This window comes from Chiloscyllium plagiosum, unplaced genomic scaffold, assembly GCF_037043375.1.
Source record: "Chiloscyllium plagiosum isolate Xiang-an unplaced genomic scaffold, Cpla_swu_hap1 HiC_scaffold_23, whole genome shotgun sequence".
NCBI classification, from domain to species: domain Eukaryota; kingdom Metazoa; phylum Chordata; class Chondrichthyes; order Orectolobiformes; family Hemiscylliidae; genus Chiloscyllium; species Chiloscyllium plagiosum.
In genome coordinates this window covers 47,813,001-47,831,008 of record NW_028270161.1, presented here as the reverse complement: position 1 = coordinate 47,831,008, position 18,008 = coordinate 47,813,001, and the positions used below count along the sequence as shown (strand labels likewise).

At 41.1% G+C, this 18,008-nt stretch overlaps 1 protein-coding gene across 8 annotated transcripts in view; it reads right to left on the bottom strand.

Moving 5' to 3' along the window:
* The window catches only part of LOC122561625 (non-muscle caldesmon), a 213,307-nt gene that overhangs the window by 154,607 nt on the left and 40,692 nt on the right, over positions 1-18,008 (bottom strand). For all 8 annotated transcript variants that reach the window (XR_015761172.1, XR_015761170.1, XR_015761171.1 and 5 more), the window contains exon 2: positions 1,057-1,162. The gene's annotated coding sequence lies outside the window, so the exon portion shown is untranslated. The remainder of the gene's footprint in view (positions 1-1,056; positions 1,163-18,008) is intronic.

Here is an 18,008-nt window from a genome sequence, read left to right as displayed (position 1 = left end):
CAGTCCACACCGATTCTTCCACCCAGACCCATTCCCCCTAACTAATGTACCTAACTCTACGGGCAATTTAGCATGGCCAATTCACCTAACCTGCACATCTTTGGACTGTGGGAAGAAACTTGAGCACTCGGAGGAAACCCACACGGACATGGGGAGAATGTGAAAACTCCACACAGACAGTCACCCAAGGCTGGAATTGAACCCAGGTCCCTGGCACTGTGAGGCAGCAGTGCTAACCACTGTGCCACCGAGCCATATTAGTTCCACAGCTTCCTGCTGCCCATTAATCTATCACAAAGGCAGCCTGATTTTGTCTCAGTAATAAGACCTTTTTACTGCACTTTAGCTCATCTGCTGCTGCTAACCCCATTGAATCATCACCCTCAGACTAAATTCTTTGGCAGCCATTCATCCCGTACCTTCTATAAACTTATTGCAAGAAAAGCTGAGCGTGTGCGTTCACAATGTGCTGACAAACATTGTTTCCAACAGCCAACACCACCAAGAAGCAGATTGTCTAGTCACTCATCCTTTTTGTTGATTCAGGCAACTTGCTTTGTAGAAATTAGCTGCTGCATTTGCTGATGCAACAATAACGACATTTCAGACGTTAACCAGTTATGTACTGCTTTGGATTAGGAAATGGTCTACACTCATGCAAGTCATTTTAACACGTATCTAAATAGTAAACATAAAATCACATACAGTGTTAACAGTAACCCTAGATGCTCATAACAGTGTTTTCAAACAGAATACTGTGTAATTTTGGACGAAGGTAATGAAAATTAAGATAAAACAAACATTGTTTCATCTTAAACAATATTTTTCCCAACCAAAATTGCAATGCAGAAAACGTGTGAAAATTAATCACCAGATTTACTGTCTGTGTTACTAAAAAGATTGAGAACCATTGGTTTACATCAAGATTGCTGATGAACCAATACCATATAATTTAGTGCTGAGATGTCAATACTATGTTGATAAAGCAGCACTTCAAATAGAGGGTGTGAGCAAAGACACCATGGAATAACTATAATTATTTCAAACTATACTCACAGAGAGGTAACTGGATTATCAACACCACCTCTCTTGATTGAAAGCTGGCCCTTCTGATGCACTTGAAATCTTGTTTGAATGCAGTTTATGGACTTCTTTGTTGTACCTGTGGGGAAACAAATGCAGAGAACAAATTAAATGATGTTAAGTAGATATGGTGAAAATGGTTAGTGCCACTGCACAGTCAAGGTGTCTACATGGCACTTTAAATCCAAGCATGGCATAAAAACGATGAGAGGGAACTGCAAAGCACCAATGCATATCAACACTAACAAAGGAATGAAAACTCAGCACTATCTGGTGTGATAATTTATTAATTTCCTGGCAACATGCTGGAAGCGTGCCATCCATCAGGATCTTCCTGCCGCAAAACATTGCAAGACTATATGGTCTTTGATATACAGCTTTCTGACACACTTCTGGTCTGCGTGAGAAATGAGTTGATTATAGTGGGAGACCGCACACAGCATTACTCATGAGGAATAGGAGTCTGATTTTTCAAGCTGCACTCCTTCAACCCAGAAAGAACATTACAAACCCTTCTCGGATTTACCTCTGACTACATGTCCCCATGTTTACTTATTTAAGTTCTTCTCATGGAAATTGATGTTAGTCAATAAATATAATCTGTTAGTCCTGGTATTTTCCATGTTAAGGAATAGTGTATTTTGTTGTACAGAACTATAACATTGTCAAAAAGAGACATGAAGTCCAGGGTGATTCCTGATGAAGACTTTTGCCCGAAACGTCGATTTTCCTACTCCTCGGTTGCTGCCTGACCTGCTGTGCTTTTCCAGCACCACTCTAATCATGAAGTCCAGGCTGTCTGTCCTGTACTCATCAAGACTGAATTGCAAAAAACCATCTTTAGAAAGGAAGGAAACATTTATACAGCATGAGAAGAGGGTGATGATTCGTTTGACTATGGTAGACGAGGAGATAAAGCAAGAATTGATAAAAGGGCAGATTTAATTCAAACCAGGTAAACTGACAGATTGTTCAGGGCATTGCCATTGGGATACAGCAGTGATTGACCGTCTTCCATATTTCCCTTCCTCCATGAAAGAAAAGGGTGAAATATATGGACATATGTATAAATAAATAAGAGAGCTAACAGCTCGGACTGCATCTCCATGCCAACTATATCCAACCAACCATTGCCATCTTTCATGCTGTATAAATTACTCATTCCTTTCTAAATTTGGTTTTCTTGATTTCCAGTCCTGATGAGTGTAACTCAATAACCTTTGATGTCGTGCCTTTTTTTTTTAGCAATGTTGATATACCTCTACTTCACAACGAAAGATGTTAATGGCACAGTAAAGAGGCCAGATGCCTGCTCCCTCTGTATAGGCTTCTAGTGTGAACAAACAAAACATTTTATTATTACCCTGTTACAGAGATGTACAACATGAGAACAGACCCTTCAGTCCAACTCATCCATGTCAACCAGATATCTTAAATTAATCTAGTCCTATTTGCCATCTCTTGGCCCATATCCCTCTAAACCCTTCCTATTCATAAAGTCATCCAGTCAGCTTCCACCACTTCCTCTGGCAACTCATTCCATTCATGCACCACCCTTTGCATGAAAACGTTGCCCCTTAGGTCTCTTTTAAATCTTTCACCTCTCACCCTAAGCCTGGACTCCCACACTCCAGTGAAAAGACCTTGTCTATTTACCCGATCCATTACCCTCATGATTTATAAACTTCTATAAGGTCACCTCTCATCCTCTGACACTCCAGGGAAACAGCCCCAGCCTAATCAACCTCTCCCTATGGCTCAAACCCTCCAACTCTGGCAACATCCTTGTAAGTCTTTTCTGAATGCGTTCAAGCTTCACTACATCCTTCCTACAGGAGGGAAACCAGAATTGCACACAGTGTTCCAATAGTGGCCTAACCAATGTCCTGTACAGCTGCAACATGACGTCACAGCTCCTATACTCAATACTCAAATATCCCATTGCACTCTGAGGTAACTTTCTTTGCTGTCCACTTTCCCTCCAATCTTTTGACTTCTCACAGACCCGTATTTTTCTTTGCTTCAACTGTATTAATCTTTCATGGAAAAGGATGCTGTTATTCAACTACTCTATACAATAAAACATTCTATCTATTAATTGCTTTTTTTTTTCCCTGTACAAACACATTCCAGTGCAGAATGTTACTGAGTTAACTAGTTCCAATTCAAGCACTCCATGATTATTTGAAATGACAGCCGATAGAAAATGTGTCCTATCTGGGATTTTTAAAGTTAAACATATCTACCACTGAGTCAGCATTTCCTGTAAAGGCAGAGGAATGTCTTATCCTTGAATTTGCGGTACAATGTTGCAGCATTATACCATATATCTTTATAGTCTAAAGCAGGATGTGGTGAGAGCATCATGCCAGAAGATTATCCTGGAGAGAAAACTATTTAAATGAACATTATTCTTTTTAAACAAGACTGTTTCATCACTTACTGATATAAAAGGTAAAGTTGCCTTAGTCCTCTTCCACCATAGATCTGCTCTCACACTCGAGATAGACAACTGGTGTTGATTCATTGTGTAAATCAATGGGTCACTGTCCTATTTAAGTTTTCTGGTAAACTGTTTCTATTAACCAGCAGCTTATCTTCAAATTTCAATTGTTCTTATTCCTGCGATTAGGATTCTCCGAAAAGTAATTTATTATATTGCAATAGAGTTATGGACATCCTTTATGATATCTGTTTTGTTAGCAAGGTGAACCTTTTAATATACAAAAATTATCCCTTTTAAAACCATTATCAATACAAAGACTGCTGCAGATCCCCTAATCTGCTGACTGTCCACTTTGTATTGCTAAGAAAAATTCCTGCCAACAAGGAGAGGTTTAGCAGATATGTTTAGCCCATTGGACACTGACAATGTGAAGAATCAATAATAGTCCTAAAATTTATACCCATGACTCACTGAGGATGACCAGTTTTGAAGAATTTATTTCATGGGAGGTAATAAAATGGACAAAAATACAATAGTGGCACTCGTCAGAATTTTGCATTACAGACGTAAACATGATTACAGCAACAAAGGAGGCCATTTAGTCCTTCATGCTAGTACTGGCTTTCTGAAGGGACAATTCACACAGTGTCATTCCACTGCATTCTCTTCATAACCCCGCACATTCTTCCTGTTCAGATAATAATCCAATTCTCTCTCACATCTTGACTGAACATGCCTGTACTCAGGCAGTGCATTCCAGATGTTAACCACCGACTACAAAAAACTGTTCCTTATGACACTATTGCTTCTTCTGCTAATCACCTTAAATCTATACTCTTTGATCCTTCCACCAATAGGAGCAGTTTCTCCCACTTTTCTCCATCCACATTGCTCAGATTTTGAAGACCTCTATCAATCTCCTCAAACTTCTCTTCTGCAAGAAGAACAATCCCAACTTCTCCAATCTACATAACTGAAGTTCCTCCTTCCTGTTACCACTCTCATGACTCTTTTCGGCACCCTCGCTCATGACTTCACATCCTTCTAAGGTGTGTTTCCTAGGATTGGAGGCAATGATCCAGTTGAGGCTGGAACAGTGATTTATACAAGTTAATTACCCCGCTTTTGTATTTAATGCCCCTCCCGATAAAGCCCAGGCTGCCATATGCTTTATTATCTGCAGTCTCAGCCTGTCCTACTACCTTCAGTGACATGTACACCAGGTCCCTCCACTCTTGTACCTCTTTTAGAATTGTGCCCTTTAGTTTACATTGTCTCTCTGCATTTTCCCTATCAATATGAATTATTTAGCACTCCTTTCCATTAAATTAGGGAGACACATGTTTAAGACAGAAATGAGGAGGAATTCCTTCTGTCTAAGGGTTGTGAATCTTTGAACTGTGTTACTGCAGAGTGCTGTTGAGTTTGTGCCATTGAGTATACTCAAGGCTGAGACAGACAGATTTTTAATCAGTAAGGTGGAGGGTTGTTTTTCAGACTGGAGGCCTGTGACCAGTGGAGTGCCACAAGGATCGGTGCTGGGTCCTCTACTTTTTCTCATTTACATAAATGATTCGGATGCGAGCATAAGAGGTACAGTTAGTAAGTTTGCAGATGATACCAAAATTGGAGGTGTAGTGGACAGCAAAGAGGGTTACCTCAGATTACAACAGGATCTTGACCAGATGGGCCAATGGGCTGAGAAGTGGCAAATGGAGATTAATTCAGATAACTGCGAGGTGCTGCATTTTGGGAAAGCAAATCTTAGCAGGACTTATACACTTAATGGTAAGGTCCTAGGGAGTGTTGCTGAACAAAGAGACCTTAGAGTGCAAGTTCATAGCTTCTTGAAAGTGGAGTTACAGGTAGATAGGATAGTGGAGAAGGCGTTTGGTATGCTTTCCTTTAATGGTCAGAGTATTGAGTACAGGAGTTGGGAGGTCATGTTGCGGCTGTACAGGACATTGGTTAGGCCACTTTTGGAATATTGCATGCAATTCTGGTCTCCTTCCTATCGGAAAGATGTTGTGAAACTTGAAAGAGTTCAGAAAAGATTTACAAGGTTGTTGCCAGGGTTGGAGGATTTGAGCTATAGGGAAAGGCTGAACAGGCTGGGGCTGTTTTCCCTGGAGCGTCAGAGCTGAGGGGTGACCTTATAGAGGTTTACAAAATTATGAGGGGCATGGATAGGATAAATAGACAAAGTCTTTTCCCTGGGGTCGGAGGGAGTCCAGAACTAGAGGGCATAGGTTTAGGGTGAGAGGGGAAAGATATAAAAGACACCTAAGGGGCAACTTTTTCACGCAGAGGGTGGTACATGTATGGAATGAACTGCCAGAGGAAGTGGTGGAGGCTGGTACAATTGCAACATTTAAGAGGCATTTGGATAGATATATGAATAGAAAGGGTTTGGAGGGATATGCTGGCAGGTGGGACTAGATTGGGTTGGGATATCTGGTCAGCATGGATGGGTTGGACCGAAGGGTCTGTTTCCATTCTGTACACCTCTATGACTCTATGAATAAGGGAATCAGGAATTATGGGGAAAAGGCAGGAAATAGAAGTTAAGGATTACTAAGTCAGCCATGATCAGGCCAAATGGACTACTTTGCTCCTATGCCTTATGATCTTATTACATCAAGGCTGAAGGGTAGAACTGTTGGTCCTGTTTCAGAGCTTCACATGAAGAAGCATTGGAGATTAAAGATTCAAAAATGGAGGGGAGAGAAAAGTCTTATCGACCTCACTCATTACCACATTGAGATCCCTGAGGCGCTCTCCCAAGTGGGCAAATCTGTAAAACCAATCCTCAGTATTGATAGGTCCCTTATTCCTTCCTAAAGTTTTAAGGGGCACTCAATATGTTTGAGTCCCTGCTCTAATTTATTTGCATATGTTGTAAGTTGCTAATGCCAGCAACATGCTGTGTGCTGATGCAGAGTTCAGAAAGGGCAAGTAATCGACAAATAGAAATGCAAATATTTGGGGTAGAGAGAGGGAGTAATTTGAATTGGAGTCTATGGTTTTGCACAATACAAAAGATTTAACAGATTTCTATGCACACTTAGCGACTAAGACTTGATATCACACTGGCTTTACTATCACACTGGCAATATAATGCACGTCAGTAGCTTTCAACGTCTGCACCCTTAAGCCGAGCAGATACAAGGATGAGACTTTAACCATAGGTGGGCTTTCTATGAAAAGTTACAGGTTTTATTGAATTTACCATCTCTGTGGAAGCCATGGTGAGTTTAGCGTTTGTACCAGACAACACTATAGTATCATCTGGTCCATGAGTGGGAAGAGGCTGCTGACTGCTGGAAGGCTTGGAGGTCAAAAGCAGCCGAGGATAAAGTGAGGACTACAGATGCTGGAGAGTCAGAGTTGAAAGTGTGGCGCTAAAGAAGCACAGCAGGTCAGGCAGCATCTGAGAAGCAGGAGAATCAACGTTTCGGGTATAAGCCTTTCATCAGGATTGTGGAGGGGCAAGGGGGGGCTGAGAGATAAATAGCAGAATGAGGTGGGTCTGGGGGGGGGGGGGAAGGTAGCTGGGTAGGCACTTATGGATACAGGTGAGGGCTGATTGTGATAGGTCGATGGGGAGAATGGAGAGGATAGGTGGGAAGGAAGATGGACAGATAGGACAGTTCAAGAGGGCGGTGCCCAAGTTGGAGGGTTGGATCTGGGATGAGGTGGGGAGAGGAGAGATGTAGAAACTGGTGAAGTCGATGTTGATGCCATGTGGTTGAAGGGTCCCAAGGCGGAAGATGAGATGTTCTGCCGCCAGTTGTCAGGTGAATTTGATTTGGCGGTGGAGGAGGCACAGGACTTGCATGTCCTTGGGGGAGTGGGAGGAGGAGTTGAAGTGGTCAGCCACAGGGTTGTTGGGTTCGTGTGTCCCAGGGGTGTTCCCTGAAATGCTCCACGATTTAGTGTCCTGTCTCACCGATGTAGAGGAGGCTACATCAAGAGCAATGTTCTCAGTAGATGAGGTGGGTGGATGTGCAGGAAAATCCAACACTCTTACATCTTACAAAGCATGCCCATGTTTTTCATCATCACATCATAGCAAGTGACCTGATGGTATAAATATCTCGGGTGCCATCTTATTGGGGCTACTTGAAGCATGCCACACTGAGGAAAGTGTACCACTGTTTATTACAAAAGTGTATTGTATTGGCCCAGGCAAAGAAGTGCCTGTGAGTACAATATATACACACAAGGAGCTAAACAAAATCTATTAAATATTTCAATACTACATTACCAATGTCTAGTTATAACTTACAGGGACTAATGTAAATACTATTTCATCAGGAAGAATACCCTGCTGATGGCAAAAGCACATGATCATACTTGAGCAACTTAAAGGGAGAAAATGGATGAGGTAGTGGTGGAGCTCAGGGTGGAGGAAGGCTTCATGTTTATTGAAGGGCCCAAGTGGTGCACTTGACCTTAGCAAAGAGCAAAGAGTGACCTACCATCTTCTCGGCCCTATTCAGGCTCCCTTCTCCTGACCGGACCTCAGTGTTTCGTCCTCAGCTCTGAGCTAAAATCAATACCGGGCACTGATCACATTAAGACTATGATTCACATTACATAATTTAGAACCCTTCTGGATTTAGGAAGATGGATTATACGCATATTTGGAAGTGTCTTTTAAATTTGAAAATAGTGGGATCTGGAAACTTCAAGCAATTCAGGAAACTCTTAACTATATTTTTTGTTTAGTTTCCATCAGGCAATTGGTTTGAAAACTTTTTCCTTCACCCCTCAGAACTTACTTCACACTGATTTAGTATCAATGTGGATCCTATGAATTAACTAAATACTTGAGCACCGAGGCCCAGAGTACCAGAGCTCAGGAGCTGCATATGACCCATGGGTTACAGTTCAGACACTCCTATAATGCAGGTCAATGCAATTCTTTTGCCAAAGATGTGTTTATTTTGTCCTCTCAGTCTTATTCTCTACATAAATTAATTTTATAAATTATTTTGGACCACAGTGGCAATATAGCATACAATTTGATTTCGAAATGATGTATCATCAAACACAGGCTTCCCATATACAGTACGCGGACGAAACAGCACTTTTTTTATTCCAACCTTGAAAACTGCTCTGTGATAAACTCTTTGAAAACTTTTGAGAAGAAATCAGTGAGATTGCTTTCATTTAGCTGATCTTTTTTTGGAAGAACTGTTCTAAATAACTGAATGCCAGGTATTGCAAAATGTCTGTGCGTGTGGTACGTCAGGCCTCTCTGGCTGGTTTGGCCTACATCCACATCACCAAATATGGATGTGATGCTTACACTGGAATGAAAACATTTCACAGACTCAGTGGCTAAACACCATGGCTTTTTATTAAGTTAAACACAGCTTCACAATTCACACTGTTCAGAAACATAAATCATTGGTCAAGATATCTTGACGATATCAAGTTTAAACCTGGTAACAGCCCTTGGGGATCTTGTTAGGGATACCAAAAATGGCTAAGACTGGACTGCGAATGCAAGTAAAAAGGGGGAAAAGTGTGTTTAGTTTTGGTGGCAGTGACATTGACATTGAATATTTCGACCTTTGCTATAAGTACATGACAAGTGGAAACAGCCTAATCTGGTTGCAGTCAGTCGAGAGCTCCCTAAAGCAGCTCTCAAAATATTGTTGCAATAAGTCAGTACCTGATGCTCCTGTAATGGACTTCACAATGGCAGCTTGATTGGAATTTGCTGCTAGTACTTAACTAACAAAACCTGAGCACTGCAGAAGCTTTGTGATTTTTGAATTTTACTGCAATTTTTTCTTTTGACATAGTAGTTTAGAAACTTGAAGATTCTCCAAGGGGAATCTTATCTGTTTGCTTGTATCACTTGCAAACATATGTAGTTAGAGCTATTCGAATACTGGGAGAGCTTAGTGCCCAGGCACCAAATAGAAAATAAGATCTGACAGGGTCTGCAAACAACATGTGAATCTCTCCACCATACTGTGTTCTCCATCCTGGTAATATGTATTGCCCTTGCAAAGTTCCATCAGATAAAACTTATTAAATAGATAGCTCAAATGTTGGATGGATAATTCATGAACCATGCCTCAGAATAAACCCCAAGTTTTCAAATTTTAATATACAATATCCATCATTTTAAAATCCATGAAGTCCATGACCAGCTGAACTTCTGAAATGCACTCTCACCGGGTGATGACCCAAAGCCAGATAATGACACATTAATGCTCCACATAAACTGCAAGTTGCGCATCAGAATGGCTCTATCAGCTGAAATCTGATTCCTAATGCGGTCCCATCTTGCAAAGCACCACTCTATGCATTTCGCTCCTTATAAGTGCATGGAGTTTGTCATAACCATCAGGGTCCAATTTAAACATCGTATTGAAGGATGGGGGGAAAAGAAGTTAGCTTAATGAAGCAAGTAAGACAACATATGGTGACAATGGCAGAAAAAAAATGCAGAATTAAACTTTGTCAAACAGGAATAACGCTTTTCTCAATATCATTCTCCATCCTTTCTTGAATAAAGGTTTAGAAACTACATCTTGAGAGAGTAGCTTTTAGCATGAAAGTCACTTTTTAAGTTTCTTCTTTCTGGGTTTCTCTTAATGATATATGAAACTGTTTGGGAAACTTGATGCGTGGGTGTTGCTATCTGCATTGTGCAATGTTACATATCTTGCAGGCCATATATGGTTATTTTATAAACTGATGGACATTGCGTTTTTTGTTAAATTACAGCAGCTGGATTTCTTAACAATTAGAGTTGAAGTCAGTGCCTATCTGATACCAGTATTTGATAACCATAACTGGATGAAATCAAGCTATTCATTCTTGAGTTGCTTTTAATACACATTAAATTTAATATCTAAAAATAATTATCAGAATTAAGTTTTTTTAAAAATTCAAATCCTGACATTACAAAGATTTGTTGCTTTATGGAGCACTTGCAGTGGTAAAACCTCCAAAAATTTTATTTACAATTTTTTTTTGCAAGATCCATTTTTGTGTCTTTTTAATTTTATTTTCTTCAATCTCCATTTAATCTCCAATCACAGATACACCGCCTCCTTAAAGCCTCTGCATTGTTGCTCCCAGAATAGCATACAAGTATAGTCAAGACATATCTCCAATCCATTGGGTCGGGTGAGGGTTGCAGTGTGGAGGTGAATCCCTTCTCTGGACCAGATGGTCTGGGTTCAAGGTGTACCCCAGGATGGGGTAAACCCAGAGGTGGGTGTCACAACCTGCCCCACAGTTCAATCATTAAAACCAGTTACCACCTGGGAGATGCTGGTCTGTGAAAGGGCAATATTAGTCTGTAGAGATGAGGAGAGCGCGATATCCATTTGCATTAAGCAAGCATTAGTCAATAAGCAGTAGGGAAAAATCTCTCTGCCAGGTTGGAGTCATACCTAGTGCAAAGGAAAATGATCATGTTGTCGGATGTCAAATATTCCAGCTCCACAACATCTCTATTTAAATTCCTCAGGGAGGGTCTTCAGCTCAACAAACTTCAGCTACTTCCTCAATGACCTGTCCTACGTCATCAGATCAGAAGTGGGGACATTCATTGATGATTACACAATGGTCAACAGCATTCTCAACTCCTCAGGTACTGAAGCAGTCTGTAAGCACATACAGCAAAATCTGGAAACATCTAGTAATATTCAAGTCCCTAGCAATGACTGTCTCTAATAAGCGAGAATCTAGGCACCAATCCATGACATTCACTTACCATTGTTGAATCCCCAATGATCAACATCCTGGGGCTTACCATTCACCAGATACTGAACTGGACCAGCTATATAATTGCTGAAATTACGAGAAGTCAGAGGCTTGGAATTCTGTGATGTGTAATTTACTTCCTGTCTCCCAATACGTGTCCACCATCTACAAGGAACAACTCAGCAGTGTCATGGAATACTTCCCATTTATCTGGATGAGTGCAGCTCAAAACACCATTCAAGACAAAGCAGCCCACTTGATTGGCACAAAATCTATCACCTTCAACATTCATACCCTTCACAATCAATACACAGTGACAGTGTGTACTAACTACCAGATGCACTGCAGTAACACGCCAAGTCTCCTTTAAAGGCACTCTCCAAATGTGTAACCTGTAATGTTTGAAGGGCAAGGACGGCAGATACAGGGGAACACCAACACCTGTAGGTTCCCTCCAAGTTATACGCAATCCTGACTTGAACTACATCACCACTGCTTCACTTTGGCTGGATCGAAACCCTGGAACTCCCTACATTCCAGCAGTTCAAGAAGGCAGCTCTCTACCACTTTCTCCATGGCAATTACACAGAGACAATAAATGTTGGCCCAGCCACTGACCCTTGCAATCCATCAATAGTAAAAACAATATAGAACTGTGTGATGTTGGAAATCTGAAACAAAATCAGAAGTTGCTGGAAAAACCTAGCAACTCTGGCAACATCTGTGGAGATAATGCAGAGTTAATGTTTTGGGTCCAGCAACCTTTCCTCAGAACTGAGTTCCAGAGCCCGCAATTTCTGATTTTGTTTGCAAATTTTATGCTGTATTGAGTACTGTTGGGTGTTTACCAGGTTTATTGTTCCCTGTACTGAAGGGCAGATTCTTACAAAATAAGCACCTTTGAGTAACATCATGTTAGAAAAGAGAGTTAAAGACCTGTCAGTATTCACACCTGCAAGGCAACCAATGAATTAATTTTAATGTTTGGTTCCTGTTGTGATGTAGGTGAAAGGGATCTCTAATCTGTACACAGCTAGGCCACACAAAACAAATGTGATTAGTTGTTATGTGAGCTGTTGTAACGGCTTTGGCTGAAGAAACAATGTTGGTCAGAACACCAGGGGAATGTCCTTTTTGAACAGTGCATTGGAATCTTCGATCTTCTGCTTTTGGCTTTAACTTAAATGTTTCAGTTGATTTGGGGCATCTTTAATAACTGCAATGCTCTCTGAATAATATAGTTTAGTACTAGCTTTTGACGCTGGGCTGAATTTGTACAGCACACCTTGCATGTCTTAAACCATTTAACAGGAGAAAGTGAGGTCTGCAGATGCTGGAGATCAGAGATGGAAATGTGTTGCTGGAAAAGCGCAGCAGGTCAGGCAGCATCTAGGGAACAGGAGAATCGACATTTCGGGCATTAGCCCTTCTTCCTGAAGAAGGGCTAATGCCCGAAACGTCGATTCTCCTGTTCCCTAGATGCTGCCTGACCTGCTGCGCTTTTCCAGCAACACATTTCCATCTCTTAAACCATTTAACAGACAGTATTCCACATGTAAACTAATAACCCAAAGAAAAAGACTGGATGAACATTTTTTAAATCATACTGCTTCAAAGTGTATGAGGGGTGAAGAATACAGAGCTGATGCAGTTTATTGCTTCATGTAAGAATGTGAAATGAATCTTAATCTGAGTTTCATTGTGTCTTAAGTCCACATTACGTATATGTAGTATTCCCTGTGCTGAAAGGTGTTTGAACACTTTCTGGTCCAGAAAATTACCAACCATATCAAGCACTGGGAATAGGGAGTTGAGTGGCGAATTGGATGGGAAAATGAAAGCTTTGTCAAAGAGGAAAGAGCTCTAAGCAGAGACAGGTAACAAGTAAGACTGGACTAGGCAGACCTGCTCTCTTATTAGCCAATTGAATTTCAAGGATGAGTATCTTTTCACTGAAGAATGCTCACACAATCTCAGAAAACACCTACTTATATCCAGTCAGCATCAGGATCTTGGACCTGGGAGGAAGACACACTCATTTCAGAGCACGTAAAAAATGCCAATTTTTTTTTCAAATTTCTTCCCCGCTGCATGACCTAGAACCTCACCCCAACACACACAAATACAACTCAACTCCTTTATTTATTTGCAGCACTATTTCTTTAATGCCTATGATATTTCACTATCCTCATTAGAGCCAAGGACCAATGGCAACTTCTGCTCATTTCCATGTGAAATTAAGAATGTTCAACCAAATGTCCAGTCTGGTCCAACAAGCAAAGGAAAAAGCCAGACAAATATGTTGTGACAGTTCTAATATTTCAAGCTCTTGATTTAAATTGTAAAGAAAGTAAACTGCAGACTACAGAGGTATGAGATTCTGTAAACAAGCTGCCATACATCACTTGGAATACCACACGTCTCCAATGTGAGTTTTTTTCCATACATGTACATTTGTGTGTTGTTACAAAAAGGGAGAGATTATGTTTATCTTGCCCAGGCAATTATATATTTAGCACTGAGAGTTCTAACTGTTTACTTCTCCAGTTAAAGGTAACATTTCTGAACTTCCAAACCATGTAATCTAATTTCCATAATTCAAAACACAGTGGAGCCAGGATAATTAGCTGGTACAACATAATTGTTATCCAAATATGGAGTTCATGGATAACATTCATTTTAATCCTGACTATGAGGTGTTCCAGGGTCTAAGCTGTTCTCTGTACGGATAGATCATCAAATGTATTTTCAAAAGTTCAATTTTTGTATTAGATGGCACAACAACAATAGTTTAACTCGAATTAACTGTGAGAAACATCTCTAAAGCTGGCAGCTGGAGACAAAGGACTGTCGATAAGACTCAGATGAAGGTAAGGGATTTTATGGTGCCACGTTAGTGAGACTGCCTCTGAGCGAGAAAGTCTGGGTTCAAGTTTCACCTCAAGATTTGATGACTATTCAATTGTGTCATATTACCTTCAAAAAGGTTGATTGAAAAGGCAACTGGGAGTAAGGGTTTCTCATACGTGTGTGGTCGAAGGCCCCTACTGTGGAACATGATGCCCAACTCCAGACAACAACATATCCAACATTTAGATTAGATTAGATTAGATTAGATTCCCTACAGTGTGGAAACAGGCCCTTCGGCCCAACCAGTCCACACCGACCCTCCGAAGAGTAATCCACCCAGACCCATTTCCCTCTGACTAATGCACCTAACACTATGGTCAATTTAGCATGGCCAATTCACCTGACCTGCACATTCTTGTACTATGGGAGGAAACCAGAGCACCTGGAGGAAACCCACACAGACACAGGGAGAGCGTGCAAACTCCACACAGACAGTCACCCGAGGCTGGAATCGAACGTGGGATCCTGGTGCTGTGAGGCTGTAGTGTTAACCACTGAGCCACCATGCCGCCAATACATCGGTTAAGTCCAAAAGCTCAAACTGCAGATGGCACACTGGCCACTGATAATGCAAATCAGAAGCTACGATAGCACTACAGACAAGTCATAAAACAACCTCATCATTCTCATCCCAACCCATCAGTATCCCTACCCCTCCAATACCATGAGAGTAAACAATTGATGAATCTGACAGGTGCTTTTTCTCTGAAATACATGTAACAATTTCATCTCCAACAGCCTATAATGATGATTGGCTTGCAACCTATCCAATAATCTGAAGTCAGAAGTACTGGTATTAAAGTTATGGATCAAACATTTCTTCATGCTAAATTATTCCAGAATTAAATCATAATTTGTGGATACAGAACGAGATAAGAGAACTATTGATTTAGGCATAACATTTCTGGGCAGATTACCTATCAAGATATCACACACACATGTTAAACACAAATATTTTTGTGCGCATTTATAATATACATGTCACAGAATCAAAAGACCAATATCTCGTTTCTATTTTGATGATTTATTTTCATAAGTTTTATTAGCTGCAATTTTGGTTGAATAGAATATGGTTTAACATGAAACAACGCTTGCCACACATTGATATTCATTAGCTTCACACAAAATTTTACAGAACCCTTGGACAGTCCTCACAGCACACTGATGTGCCCTGACACACTGGTTGAAGGACATATATCTAGTCCACTTTGAATGAGACGTTAAAGCGAGGTCATGTATCTGTAGAAGAAGACAGCATTAAAAATCATGGTATAATCTGAGGAGAAGCAAGGGTTCCCCTGTTGTTTATACCATTATTTGTCTCTCAAGCCCTTATGCCATTAAGAAAATATTAACAGCATTTGAAGTTTGTGGGGGCTTTGCTGTCAGAAAATGGATTGCCACTTTCGTCGTTAGAGCAACTGTGGTACACATTCAAAATATTTTGTTCAGTGGTTCATGGAAGCAACTGCAAATGTTAAAGTAGGCTGATCCAATTTTCCCAAAGAGGACCTGGGAAATAGCAGTACTACACTTTAGACCTGGTCTGTGAATGTTCTTTGGAGGGGTTGGGTGCCCCGTTTGAGAGATAAGGCACCCTTTTGGATATGGTCGTCAGACACCTTTCAGGGAAGTCAAGTGCCCTACTGGATTAACAAAGAACAATACAGCACAGGAACGGCCCTTTGGTCCTCCAAGCCTATGCTGCCACATTTTGCCCTTCCATACTAAAACCATGTTCAACTATCGGATCTATTCCATTCCTATTTATATAGTTACTCAGGTGCTTCTTGAATGTAGCTATTGTGTCTGGTTCCACCACCTCCTCTGGCAGTATGTTCCAGGTACTCACTGCCCTTTGTCTGAAAACGTTGCTTTGCACATGCTTTTTAAACTCCATTTACCCCAACCCTAACCGGCAGCCTGAACCTCCAACCCACAGTAACTGACCCCTCCACTCTGGGAAAAAGCGTTTCACTTTCTACTCTGTCCATGCCATTCACAGTCTTATAAACCTGTTGAAGTAGACGTGGATTTGTGAATAAAGTGGTTGACATAAGCGGAACAGGCAAGTTCATGGGAACTGTTAAGGTATTTAAATCTTCTGCCCCTTTAAACATTTGAAAACTCTGTGAGGTGCTAAATAAAAGTGCTTGCTATTTTACACTGCTGGTTGACAAAGGCTAACATTAAAGGACCTCTGTTATGTAACTGATTTCACAACCAATTATCATAGTAAAGTACCTGTACATTCGCAGTTTGTTTAACAGATAAAGTTTACAAAGTCTTTACACCATAAGAAATAGGAACTGGAGTGAGCCATTCAGTCCCTTGAGCCTGCTCTGCCAATCAGTGGCCTCCTCTTGACCCCTCCATCTTTGCTCCCAAATTGGCCCCATAATAGTAGAAAATGGAGAGAAATCTTCCTAATACAGTCAGGAAACCAGACATTTTTGTCTGCTGGGAATGATGGTCATCAGGCAGGTGGCAAATAGATGTCCTTAACTGGCTAGTAATTGACAACTTAAATGCCTTAATTGGCAGCAAAAAAGACAGTCATTCATGAGGCTTCTTACACAGTGCTTAATTGTTGAAAGTGGCAAAGAGAGTTCACCCAATTATTACCTTTCTCACCACGTTCAGGGAATAATTACACTAAGGACTTCATTTAATCTCAGACTAGGTCCTCAGGTATGGTTTGTGGTGGATGTAGAATGAGTGGCCGTGCAAGGGCAAACGGATGGTGCATATGTGTGTGTATGTGCACGTCCAGAATTTGTGGGTGGGTGAAGGAGTGTGCAGAAGTTTACACGGAAGGTAATACGAGTTGATGGGATTGGATGAGTGTTGGAGATGTCATGGGTCATGATGAATGAGCAACTTGTCGGGTCGAGGGACAATTTTCTTTTGTTTCATTCTTTCTTTAATAGCTGTAAAGTGCCAGAAGGCCAAAGGCAACATTTTGCACATCCACACCCAACGGTCCCTGTAGTAGCCTGCAAACTGCTTTTCAGGATGCAGGCATTATACAGTCATAGAGTCATAGAGATGTACAGCATGGAAACAGCTGGTCCAACCCTTCCATGCTGACCAGATATCCCAACCCAATCTACTCCCACCTGCCAACACCCGGCCCATATCTCTCCAAACCCTTCATATTCATATACCCATCCAAATGCCTCTTAAACGTTGCAATTGTACCAGCCTACACCACTTCTTCTGGCAGCTCATTCCATACACATACCACCCTCTGTGTGAAAAGGTTGTCCCGTAGGTCTTTTATATCTTTCCCCTCTCACCCTAAACTTATGCCCTCTAGTTCTGGACTCCCTGACCTCAAGGAAAAGACTTTGCCTATTTATCCTATCCATGCCCCTCATAATTTTGTAAACCTCTATAAGGTCATCCCTCAGCCTCTGAGGCTCCAGGGAAAACAGCTCCTGCCTGTTCAGCCTCTCTCAATAGCTCAAATCCTCCAACCCTGGCAACATCCTTGTAAATCTTTTCTGAACCCTTTCAAGTTTCACAACATCTTTCCGATAGGAAGGAGACCAGAATTGCATGCAATATTCCAAAAGTGACCTAACCAATGTCCTGTACAATTGCAACATGACCTCCCAACTCCTGTACTCAATACTCTGACCAATAAAGGAAAGCATACCAAACACCTTCTTCATTATCCTATCTATCTGCGACTCCATTTTCAAGGAGCTATGAACCTGCACTCCAAGGTCTCTTTGTTCAGCAACACTCCCTAGGACCTTACCATTAAGTGTATGAGTCCTGCTAAGATTTGCTTTCCCAAAATGTAGCACCTCGCATTTATCTGAAT